Below are 13698 nucleotides of genomic sequence, written 5' to 3' on the forward strand. Positions count from 1 at the left end.
GTCTTTCTTTGCCATTCACTCCAACCAGACTGCTCAGATGACATTTTCAGTCATGACTGAAGTTACATAAGACTGCATACAGATAGTGTAAGTTAAGCAGGTGGAAATGAGCCTTGATATGAAAACCGATTAGGCCATTACATGTGTGTTAACCCACCTCAAAGAGTTTCCTGTATGTTCTAACACAGACTAAAAAAGTGATTGGCTTTTAACTCAAAAACATTTTTTTCATTTTACCACCAGAGTGAAACGTATTTGTTCAGCTGACAGACTAATTAAAGACTTAAATAACTATACTCCCTTGCTCCCATGATTATATTTCATAGCATGCTGCAGTTAGTTCATTTTGTCAGTGGTTTGCTGAAACAGACCTAATGTAAAATGCCGAAATGGTTTGTCTGTCCTGCTTTGATCCTCAACACACTGTTAGCATAAGAGGATCTAGTGGGATAAAGGGGAAATGTAAGATATGGAGGACAACAGGTGATAAATTGATAACAAATTGTAGTACCTGAGAATGCATCTGGGCGAGTAGAAAGCAGCCTCCATTACAAATGAAAAAGATAGAAGAAGCTGCAGTCTTACTCAAAGTCTAACTGTCTAGAAATGATTGTCTTCCATATTATAATATATTTATCATTTTCAGTAGATCTGTGATGGCACATGATCTTGTCATGTTTTTGTCTTACTGTCTACTCACATTATCGACAATTTAGGTCTTCATTTACAAGCATGTCCATTATGTGATTGCATAGCTTTGAAAAACTCAGACATGCTTTTCATGATGCATGTTTTACACTTATAAATCAAGTCACTGAGGTGATTAAAAATAGTCAAGTTCACTCTATTCATACTTTGCTTTGTGGAAACAAAGCTGTCAGAACATTGCTTCTCTTTCAAAGCACAACATTTTCTAAAACCATACAGCTATGAAACATTCAATTCAATTTCAATTCAATTCAATTCAATTCAATTCAATTCAACTTTATTTATATAGCGTCAAATCACGGCAATGCCATCTCAAGACGCTTTACAGACAGAGGGGAAAACATAATGAAGGCCAATTCATAATAGCCTATATAAGGAAACCAACAGATTGAGTTGAGTCCAACTCAATCTCCCATCCTGAGCAAGCACACTGGCGACAGTGGGAAGGAAAAAAACTCCCTTTTAACAGGAAGGAAACCTCCGGCAGAACCCGGCTTAGGACAGGCAGCCATCTGCCTCTGCTGTGTGGGGGGAAGAGGACAGAAAGACAACAGACAACAGGAACTGCTACTCCCGGCCAGGGAGACCTGCTGAGACAGGAGACATACATGTTAATGATGCAACACTGTTATTGGGGGGGGGAGATAAAAGAGAGAGATAAAGAGAAAAAGAAAGAAGCGCAGTGTATCAGGAAATGTCCCTCAGCAGTCTAAACCTATAGCAGCATAACTAAGGGATGCTAACCATCCCTAGCTATAGGACTTATCAAAAAGATAAGTCTTCAGCCTAGTCTTAAAGGTGGGGAGGGTGTCTGCTTCCCTAACACTAACTGGGAGCTTATTCCATAAGAGAGGGGCCTGATAACCAAAGGCTCTGCCTCCTGCTCGGCTCTTTGAGACTCTAGGAACCACAAGTAAGCCTGCAGTCTGCGAACGAAGTACTCTGCTTGGTATATAAGGAACAATGAGGTCTTTGATATATAGTGGTGCCTGGTTGTGGAGGGCTTTATATGTAAGGAGAAGGATTTTAAATTCTATTCTAGATTCAACAGGCAGCCAATGAAGAGAGGCTAAAACTGGAGAAATATGATCTCTCCTGCTGGTTCTGGTCAGGACTCTGGCTGCAGAATTCTGGATCAGCTGAAGGCTTTTCAGGGCATATTTAGGACAGCCCAGTAATAGAGAGTTACAGTAATCTAGTCTCGAAGTAACAAAAGCGTGAACCAGTTTTTCTGCATCACTCTGAGACAGAATGTCCCTAATTTTTGGCTATATTACGTAAATGAAAGAAGGCTGTTTTAGTAACCTGCTTAATATGTGGGCCAAAGGACAGGTCAGGCTCAAATATTACTCCAAGGTTTCTCACTGTAGCACTGGAAGCTAAAGTAATGCCATCCAGGTTCATTACAAAACCGGAAAATTTAGCTCTGAGTTTTTCAGATCCAACGAGAATTACTTCAGTCTTATCTGAGTTTAAGAGGAGAAAATTTCTAGACATCCAAGTCTTTATGTCTATGACACAATTTTGTAGCCTATTGGGCTGATTTGTTTCATCTGGTTTAAAGGATAAGTATATTTGAGTATCATCTGCATAACAATGAAAGTTTATTCCATGCTGTCTAATAATTTTGCCTAAAGGGAGCATATATAGCGTGAAGAGTATTGGTCCAAGTACAGAACCTTGAGGAACTCCATGACTTATTGTAGTTTGTGAGGAGGACTTGTCATTTACATGAACGAACTGAAGTCTATCAGATAAATATGATTTAAACCAGCTTAACGCTGTACCTGTAATTCCAATCACCTGTTCTAGTCTTTGTAACAGAATGTTATGATCGACTGTATCAAATGCAGCACTAAGATCAAGCAAGATAAGTACGGACACAAGTCCTTTGTCTGAGGCCATAAGAAGGTCATTAGTAACTTTCACCAATGCCGTCTCAGTGCTATGATGAGCTCTAAATCCTGACTGAAACTCCTCGCATAAATTATTTCTGCTCAGGTGGGCATGTAGCTGAGCTGAAACTATTTTCTCCAGAATTTTGGACATAAACGGGAGGTTAGATATAGGTCTATAATTTGCTATCACCTCTGGATCCAGAGATTGCTTTTTAAGTAAAGGCTTGATTACAGCAGTTTTAAATGATTGTGGTACATATCCTGTCACTAAAGACATATTGATAAGATTTAGTAGTGATGTATTAATTAAAGGGAAAATGTCCTTAAAGAGGCTCGTTGGGAGAGGGTCTAAGATACAGGTGGATGGTTTAGATGAAGCTATTATTTTAGTTAATTCAGAGGGTTGGACAGGACAGAAACTATTTAGACACAAGTCAGATCCTGGTTCTAAGGATGCTTCGGAGACCACAACAGGCTCAACATTACAAGTAGGAGGAAGAATATTGTGGATTTGATCTCTAATAGTGTCAATTTTATTCCTGAAAAAATACATGAAATCATCACAGCTAAGTGAGAAAGGAATACGTGGCTCCACAGCGCTCCGGCTCCTAGTAAGCCTAGCTACAGTGCTGAAAAGAAACCGAGGGTTGTTTTTGTTTTCTTCTATCAATGATGAATAATAAGCTGTTCTTGCTGTACGTAAGGCTTTTTTGTATACAATTAAACTTTCTTTCCAGGTTAAGTGAGACTCCTCTAGTCCTGATGAACGCCATCTGTTTTCCAAACGTCTTGACGCCTGTTTTAGAGCTTGAAGCTGGGAATTAAACCAGGGAGCCTTCATAATCTTACCTAATTTCTTCTTCTTTAGGGGGGCAACATCATCCAAGATTGTACGCATTGAAGCTGTTATAGTATCAGCATGTTGATCAATCTGAGCAGGAGTAAGACTTAAAGGGGGACTCTCAGTCATGCTAACACATGGTAGAGGTGAAAAAATTTATTCAATTGATTGTTTAAATTTTGTAATATTATTGTCTGATAAACATCTACTATAGTAGAATTCATTTTTGGTCAGTGAGTAATCAAATGAAGTGAATTCAAAGGTTAATAAGAAGTGATCGGACAAGACAGGGTTTTGAGGAAATACTTTGAGCTTATCAGTCTCAATACCAAATGTTAGAACAAGATCAAGAGTGTGACCATGACAGTGAGTGGCACCATTGACATTTTGTGAAAACCAAATTGAGTTTAGAATAGAGCTAAAGGAAATGTTTAAACTATCATTTTCATCGTCAACATGAATATTAAAATCACCTAATACAATGACCTTATCAGTAGTCAGCACTAATTCAGACAAGAGATCAGAGAATTCGGTAAGTAAGAGTAAGGTCCAGGTGGGCGATACACTAATGCTAAAAGGAGCGGTTTCTCTGAATTCCATTTTGGATGAGATAAATTTAATGTCAGGAATTCAAAGGATTTATAGTTAGTTTTGTGCTTAGGATTAATTAAAAATTCTGACTTAAAAATAGCTGCAACACCTCCTCCTCTGTCTGTAGTTCTAGGAATGTGAAAGTTTAAATAGTTAGCTGGCGTAGCTTCATTAATACTAACATAATCCTCTTGCTGTAATCAGGTTTCCTTAAGACAGAATAAATCAATGTGGTGATCACCTATCAAGTCATTGACTAATAAAGACTTATTTAGGAGGGATCTGATATTCAGTAGGCCACACTTTATTGTCTTATTTTCAGATTTTATTAGATCCATTGTTTTTATTTTTATGAGGTTTTCACGATTAACCCGAGGAGTGTTTTTGTGTTGTTTAATTCTTACTGCTGGGAAGTTGTATAAGGTCGGAATGGGGTTTTGGGTGGGCGGCGGCAGGTGGGAAGCTGCAGAAAAGTGTGTAGGACTACAATTCTGCCTCCTGGTCCCAACCCTGAGTTGTCAATTTAGCTGACTAATAAAAGAGTCCATATTGCTAGATAAGAGAGCGGCTCCATCCAATGTGGGATGGATGCCATCTCTCCTAATAAGACCAGGCTTTCCCCAAAAAGCGCTCCAATTATCTATAAAACCCACGTTGTTATCGGGACACCACCTAGACAACCAGTGGTTGAAAGTTGACATGCGGCTAAACATGTCATCGCTGATTAAATTTGGTAAGGGACCAAAGAAAACTACGGAGTCCGACATGCTCTTGGCAAAGTTACACACCGAAGCAACATTAATTTTAGTGACCTCCGATTGGCGTAACCGGGTGTCGTTACCGCCGACGTGAATTACAATCTTACGGTATTTACGTTTAGCCTTAGCCAGCAGTTTCAAATACGATTCGACGTCGCCCGCTCTGGCCCCAGGAATGCATTTGACTATGGTCCCCGGTGTCTCTAGTGCCACGTTTCTGACTATGGAACTACCTATAATCAGGGTTTCTGCCTCAGCGGGTGTGTCGCCGAGCGGGGAAAATCTGTTAGAAACGTGAACAGGTCGGTGGTGGCCAGTGGGTTTTGGTTTGGGGCTACGCTTCCGCCTGACCGTCGTCCAGCCCGCCTCGGCTCCCGGCTGCACGGGAACTGCTGAGGGACGGCTAGGGATGGCTGCCCTGGCTGGTAGCTCCGCACTGGCTAATGGGGGCTTGCTGACTAACTGCTTCCCTAACTGAGTGCGGAGCTGGGCTTCTAACTCGCAGAGCCTCGCCTCCAAAGCTGCCAAGCTGCTACACTTAATACACCTACCGTTATCACTAAAGGAGGCGGAGGAGTAGCTAAACATCAGACACACCGAGCAAGAAAAGGCAGGAGACCGGGGTGTGGGAAGAGAGCTAGCAGCCCTGCTAAAACCGAGTGCTTGAGCTGTTTAAGTCAGTAAACAGAAAGCCAAAGATCCCAAAAATAAATGCAACATATAGAACAGTGGTTTGGGAAGATATTGTGCGCTAAAGTGAGTGGTTGGTTAACAATAGATAGAAGTTAGAAAGAAGTTAAAGGAGCCAACGGCTCGTAGCAATCCGCAGTGATACACGCTAGGGAAACAGGAAATGACAATACATTACCGCAACGTCAGCCACTTGTCCTGTCAAGAATACCGTAAATACCGTAAAGAATTGTGGGTAAATATTTATCATGATATGGTGCTGTAACAGGTTTCATATAGAAAAAAATAGAAAAGAAAAAGAATAATATACATGTCTATGCACAAATGCAAGAGCTAATTTAGGGATTCTCAACACTGTAAGAATAATATAACATTAGAACAGCAAGAAAAATCTCGATAACCCCAGTTAATGATAAGCTGTGTTGGAAAATATACATTAGAAGTACGTGTTGATGAGCATTTCTATATTTAAGTCCGTGTCAACATATTAATTAGCCAACCACGAGATCCTGCTTAAGGATCTTAAAGTCCTACATTGGGTGTATACATGTATCATTATTGAAAGCATTGATGCATCATGGCGTGGATGTCCATTTAACTTTTGTTGATCAATCAATGCTAGAATGAAGATCCTTGACTAAGTTGAGGAGCAGCTTCATCCGATTGGTGTTGTCTAAAAGAGTTACTTTTACTAAATCACATCTCTTTTTTTCTGTTTACCAAAATAAATTATACTATGTAAAACTACACAAGACTCAAGGCCCTTTGGAAGCTGTGTATTTTAAATCCAGATAAGCTTGGAAAGGGTGTGTTTAAGGCGAAAAAAAAAACTCTTTTCTATTGAGGGCAGCTCATCAGCAGTCCCTGCTGGACATCACTTACAATCATAATTGGCAAGTTTTAAGGCACTTAAATCCTCTTGGAGCTTTGATGTTAAAAGCTTCTGTATTTAGGCTGCTGAAAACACAGAGACACACATGCTGCCACCCACAAAGGCATTTAAACACATTTCATTGAACACACATGCAGGGGCATGTGCACCGCCGTACACACGCAAAGGCTTATGAGCTGCTATTTTAATCTGCGAGATTTGAATCTCAGAGGGAGCTTTTTGGCAGTGGACTGTGCTATACAGTAATGGATTCTCAGTCATCTGGGTCCAACTATTCTATTCTCTGATACCGCCTGATGCTTGCTAAAAAACAACAAAGGAAAAGTTGATTCGACAACTTCCAGAGTTCCTCTTTAGGACCACCAACATTTTTCAGTCACATGGTCTCTTTGTCATTGAACTCTGCACTTTCACTGATTCCCCGGCCATGAACCTGCTTTCTATTATGGACCACAGTCCAAAGAATTAGGTAAAGATTAGACAGTCTGAGTAAAAACAGCATTCTTATCATTGAGAAAGTACATTTAATAACAACTTGTCTTATTTCTCATGTACAGTGCAATAAGGCTGAAGAAAAGAAAAATAATACAGCCTTGACTGGACCCTTTGTTGATATAAAAACTGTCAATGAATTATCTATAACAAGCATTTAACGTATAAAAACTTAATGTATTTAGTTATTCTAATTGTATTCAAGAGGTTTTACAATCAAATAGAGATTAGAGAACCATTAAAAGTCCTTGCACACATTACTGAAACCTCTGAGGCCCAAAGGAACAAAGTGTTGACTCAGAGATGGCACCACCTCAGTCTGTACTGACCGACTATCTCACATCCATTACCCACAATGGCACCAGGGAGTGCCCATGAAAACATTCTTAGCTCTGAAGTTTGCTGTTTTCTGAGGGGATAGAGGTCATTTTTGATCAACAGATGTGGATCTAAATTAGATGAACATGGAGGACCTTCAGTGAGAGAGGACCGGAGGTGATGTGGAATCGAGGTTATTGCTTGTCAGACTCCTGTGTTTACTTGCTGTAGGACCCTAGTGTTGACACATCTCCTCAGTGTCTGATAGCACAAAATTGAAAATGTTGGGGTTGTCTCCTGATCCTATCTCCCCCTGGCAGGGACTGAGAGCCTTTGAAAGGTTTAGATGAAGAGCCCTCTGTTTTTCTGCTTTAAGCTACTGCAGCATACTTACTTTACCAAATAACATGGACTGACACCAGGTTTGGCTGAACAGAATAGAAGATCAATATGTCAACAGTCAAACTTTGGACAGTACAACATGAAAAAACTTTATTGTCAACTGGGGGTGTGTATGAATAATTAAAGAGTATGCTATTCACCAAAGACCGACAAGTGCTCCTGTTTCACATCTTCACTACCTATAATAGTAAGACACCATCAAGCTATCTGAGCCCTTAAGTTAATTTTGGATGTTTTTTGTTTTTCTTTTTTTTAAAGGAAAAATAAATAATCATATGACTTTGAGTACATTAAATAGAAAAAATATGATCCTTCCATGAATTATTCTTCATTGTGAGAAAAACATCCAAAAGCAGGTCCGATACTATAGGTGGGTATCCGATCAGAGCTTGGCTTGCAAAGCAAAACAGCCTCCAGTGAAATTTCTTAACTGCTATTGTTGATATTATTCAAGTCACTTTGTGCACAAAGTTGTGTCAGCACAGCTGCAAAGGCACGATGTTGACCTTGCATCGGAGATGACGCTAGAGAATGGATTTAATGCCCACCATTATATCACTTGACAGCATTAAACCTCTTTCTTAACAGCCTGATGGTGAAACTAGGATCAAATATTAAATCCACATCAAGCCAAACCACATTATAGCTTTTGCTCACATTCTGGGGAGAATTTCAAACAGTTTTTGAAGAGACATTCCAATCAGAAAAAAAAAAGTTGCACCTCGGTCTGATAAGAATGAAATCACAGACAGTTTCTGCAGTTTATGTGTCCAGGGTTCTCAAGTCAGTTCTATAAATGCCAGTCCATCACTTTGGAGGGTACCAGTAAAATACCCTGACCCAATGAACTTCCAATAAGGCACTGTAGTGGACCTCAAATGCATAGTTTCATCAAATTAAAAAAAAAAAAAAAAAGTATGAAGAACCAGATATACTAACTTCTCAAGTTGTGAGTAGTAAACTGCATGTGCAATCTAGAGTTTTGCTTGTAGGGCTGAACCACGATTAGCAGGTGATTTACTAAGTGATTATGTAAAATGGATGGCAGATGCAAATGTGTTGAAGACTCCCCATTTAAGTGATGGTGTTTCATGTGTTGTGGTTTGCAGCATGTCGAGTTTGCAGAGAAAAAGAAATTCAATCCTATAATTTGTTTTTTTTTTAGTTCTATCTATCTATTTATCTATCTATCTATCTATCTATCTATACATACATACATACATAAATACATACATATGTATATACATACACACACAAGTACGATTTAGAAAACATGTCAAAGTATTTGTTTTCACTGAGCTGATTTTGCCTTTGTATGTGGATGAAGTTGAAATATTGGTTTCAAAATTAACTTGAAAACCTACAAAGTTCATTATTCGTCTTTCTGACACTCATCTCTCAGGCCTATGTTTTTCCCTTTCATGCCTCTGCTTTTGGCAAAGTTGTGAGTGTGTTACCCTGTTCCACTACAGAACATTATAATGCCTCACACAACACCTAGCTACACAACGTTGTGTCTTTCTTCCTTGCTAAATCCTGAACAATGCTCTGTTTGTCATGTTTGCCCACTCTTCTCTAATTCACCTACTCCAGCCCTGCAGGAGGTCCAGAGTGTGAGCTGCCACAGCTGATCTAGGTGACATCATCTCCCTCCTGAAAGACGCTTCAGGTGAATAAATAAACCCTTAATGATGCCACCTTGAATTACTGAAATGCTTAGAGTTGCACTATTAAAATGCACGGTTTTCTTCTGTGGCATCCGAGTGGGGTGCACACAACTGGGCTCCTTCGATGAAGCCTGACAGGCCTTTCCAGGACGACTTCTGCTACAAAAATTGCAGAACCCCATTATTAGCTAAACCCACTGCCATCAAGCTTTCCAATTAGAGCCCACAGGGGAAGCCAGGCCACTTGTTGTAGTGCACAGCAGTGTGGGCAATGAGACAGGAGAAATAAGGAAAAGCAAGAGAAGAAGAGGAGAAAAAGTAGATAGTCATTCTTTTTTTAAGCACACACTTTAAACGGAGAGCAGTGTTGTAAATGCCCCAAGAATATTTCCTTTCCAAACATTATATAATATAATAAAATATAAAACATAGATGTTTACTGACCTGGGGACAGATATTCTTTAATCAGAGGCATGCAGCATTTTGGAATTGGATTAGAGGCAGATTTGAATGTTATTATTCAGCTTTGCTTGATCCAGAGGAGAGATATTTGAATAGCTCATTACAATTCTAAAATTACTTATTCTAAACTTCCCCATATTGCAGGTTGTTGAGATGACACTAATATGGATGGATTATGATTTACCTCTAAAATAAACTTGTGTTTCTGGGCTGTAATATAAACCTGAGTAATGAAAGATTTCCAACAAAGCTGTTCCTAAAGGTTTTCAATTCCCCCTCCTTGTGATACGTGGCATAAAATAACCGATTTCAAGTCTGTTAATTACGTGTCAGATGCGGAAACTAAACATAAACAGTGACAGATTATATTACTCAAAGGGATTAACTTCATTTGCAGTGTCATAAAGCAGGCACAGTTCATTTGTCGTACTTAAATTTGGGAAAAGTTCATCCAAGAAGAAACAAATCTGCCATTATTGGAGATGAAGTTCTGATTACTGCTTTAGACAGAAACTTGCAGCCTTAGAGGCTGCAGAAGCCTCTTTGTTGTCGTTCTTAGTCTCCTCTTGTAAAGACGTGTCTTTGTGTGTTACTTCAGCATATCAAGGCTTTAAAGCTCAATCAGTTTACTCTATTCTAATCTTCAAAACCTGCCCAGTAATTGACGGGTGACTAATAAAATGCCTGGTGAGGATAGTGACGAGATGAAGTGTGTCTGTGTTTATGCCTGAGCAGAGGGTGCTGCAAGAGAAATGACACATTCTCCCCTGTTTTAATGGCCCTAAGTGTATTTACTGCTGGTTTCATGTGTGCAGAAAGGCTCCTTAAATGATAGGATGTACTTTTAATTGGTTTGCAAAATGCAGGGAGAAGTGCAGGTGTGTAATGAACATTTCACATACATTAGTATCTTGCCTATAAGACTTCTCCAGGCCTGCATGTCTTTTATCTATATACACTGTGTTTAAACTATGAAGATGTAACAGAATTTCTGCATGCCAGCAGAATCATAGCCTGATATCTTGAGGTATATATATTTGTCGCTGTGCATTGAGGAAGTCAGGCTGCTCACTGAGTGCCTGAGCTCTCTCGACTATATTCCTTCCAGCAAGACTAAAAGACACAGCGTTAACTGCTGACGGTGGCTCTTTATTTCGGCTGTCCTGGTTATGCCGAACATCTAACTGTGGTGCATAATCCTCTTCCTTGCATTATTCCAACTTTCATTAAAAAAAAAAAAAAAAAAAAAAATGACTCTGAGCCCATAATCTTTGAAAGTCACTAAAGCCACACATTCAATATCACCTGCTGTACTTCTCAGTGTGTTATTAAACATATCAATCTCCATTTTTCAACAAACACACATACAAGCACACGCCAATAATAAAAAGCAATAAAAACATTTGGAGGAAAAAAACAAAAAAACATTGTGTTTTCTTTTTCTTTCCATTTATTAGAGCCCAGAAGCAGCAGAGAAGATAGACTAAATGCTGGAATGGCAGGGCCCTATTGCCTGATGAAGTTTATTCTTATTCTTTTTTTAGCATCTATTCATATAGTGATTTCTCCTTGTAGCATACTAGCTTGATCCCCTAATAAAGGACTGAGAAGTGAGGAGTTGTAGCTGTCAGCAAATGGGTCGAGACACAAATAGATCCCTGGCAAGTACACATTAGTTGATGAACATTATTCCATAATGGCATCATTATGCATGATGAATCCTGTGATTTACCTTATTAATGTACTGCAGGAATTCGCCTGAGGGTGCAATGAGTATGTGATGGTGTTGGAAAACTAGTCCAGTTTGATGATGCAGTGTAGATCCACAGCTGTACTAACTTCCGGTGCAGACAGTATTTTAGTGTTTATCTTGCAGGCGTGACACAGTGGTAGTTTTACAGCCACCTTTGACATTACAGCATCACTTTAAATGCAAAAATCTATGGCCATTATGCCAAAACAGTGATCCTAAATTTCTTTTTCACTCTTCATTTATTTCATTGGCCCACTTCTTTTTCGGATTCAAGCCAGAATTCCTATCTCTGATGGAAACTAAAATTACCCCAATACCGAGGCAACAATAACATACAGGTAAGGTGATGATAGCTTTTGAGAGAGGTATTACATCAGACAATTGTCCCACAAGTCTCAAACATGTTCCTGTCAATGTGCAGGTAATAAATCACAGTAAAACTATTTTAACCATGTTGACATTCTGGGATACTTCAGCAAGAAAGCTTTTGTTGGAAGTGATGCCTCTAACAGTGAAAGTAAGGTTTAACTGGCTTTTGTACAATATGCAATCGACAAACTAATTATCTATGCATGATTATTAATACGCATTACTATATCTTCCTGATATAATAAGAATAGTAAATATATAAATATAAATATATAATAAATATATAATAGGAATATTAAAAGCTAATTATCATGCTAGAAACAACCTCCAGCAGATCTCTGATCAAACTATGGACACCATGAATGCTCAACTTGTACTAACCATTCATTTCTGATAATTATTCTGTCATGACCTAATGGTGCAAAAATAACATGCTTCCACAAATGTCACCACCAATACTTGTGATGAGTAATTGCCCATGAAGTTAATGATGCACAAAGCGTGATTATGAAGAGCTTGTTACCAATTTCTTGTATTTTTGTGCGAACAGAAGAATTAAGGGAAATCAATTGATAAAAATGAACTTTTTGCAGTACCTTGTGAGAGGCAATTAATCTTCAATAGGAAGGCTGAACTGGGCATGTGATTCAAAGAAAAGCTATCTAATTTATTCATGGTATCAGCATCTTTCAGCCACAGCATCTTGTTTAAAAACAAAATTCCTTCACTTTGGCTCTTTTGTTGTCATTCTCAAACACAACCACTGCATTTTCAGTCAGTTGTGTAGTGTCTGATAGGCAAAGGCACAAAAAGACCTAATTTCAAATAGTTTCTTGTTATAAGGAAACACAACCAGCCATGATGCTGCTTTACAAAATATCAACTTGTGACCAAACGACCTTTCCTATGGCTGATTTTCTGTGCATTGCAACAGCCCACATGTGGGTAGTGTTAAGTCTGTGTGTGTCTGAGCTAGATGATTTGATGTGAGGACACAGAGCTCTGCCTCCATCTGTCACTGCGCCTTGATGCAGCGGTAAAGGTCAGAGTTCAAACTTTAGAACCTGGGTCGTGATTAATGGGGAGAAAGCATTTGGCAGCTAGCAGACACACACTTCACTCAGTCATAGGAAAAGAAGTCTGCTCTCAGCAGGTGTTTGGTTTTGCTCTTTACAGGGCCTTTGCTCGTCAGTTTGTCACACTCCTGATATGTACTGCATCAAAACAGACAAACCGCTTTTGGTGTCATTCCTATAGAAGTTGCACTCACACGTTGTCATCATGTTGTCATCATCCAATGAAATCCATTGTCCCATAAATATCCAACATTCAATGCAAAGAATGACAACCCACATCAGAAAATAAGATTTCACTTTGAAAAAAAAAAAAAAAAGTCAGTGAAAAGTCAGTGTCCACACTCCATTTTTTTTCTGTTAAAATATTCTTGGCACTTCCTCATGTGGGCTTCTAAATCAGCCATCGATGAGCAATGTGCAATGTCCTGCTTTATTCACCCATTAAGCAACTGCCTTCAAAAATTAATATGTATACATGATTTATTCATGTTATGCAAAAGAAACAAGATATTTTAGGAAGAGATGCAAATTGGTCAAAAAAAAAAAAAAAAAACGTGAAAAAAGGAACGTTTGTGAACTTGCAACACTCTCTGGTTCAGATTTTAAGAAGGATTTGTGATTATTCTCAGAGCTTGCATTTGCATCTTGGTGCAGGTGAGTGGCATGCGTGTTTATGCACACCAACAAGCACTGAAGGCGTTTGCATTTAGCACGATTATTGTTATTTGCATGTGTCAGCTGCCACATTCACTCTTAGCTGGTGCCATGTATCTTCACAGAC

The 13698-nt window shown here is 39.0% G+C and overlaps 1 protein-coding gene across 1 annotated transcript in view; it reads right to left on the reverse strand.

The window, feature by feature from the left end:
• The window catches only part of negr1 (neuronal growth regulator 1), a gene marked incomplete at both ends in the record, with an annotated part of 159391 nt that overhangs the window by 77653 nt on the left and 68040 nt on the right, over positions 1-13698 (reverse strand). The gene's annotated exons all lie outside the window — the stretch shown is intronic.

The sequence above is a fragment of the Telmatherina bonti genome (genome assembly GCF_933228915.1).
Source record: "Telmatherina bonti genome assembly, chromosome: 8".
Taxonomy (NCBI): domain Eukaryota; kingdom Metazoa; phylum Chordata; class Actinopteri; order Atheriniformes; family Telmatherinidae; genus Telmatherina; species Telmatherina bonti.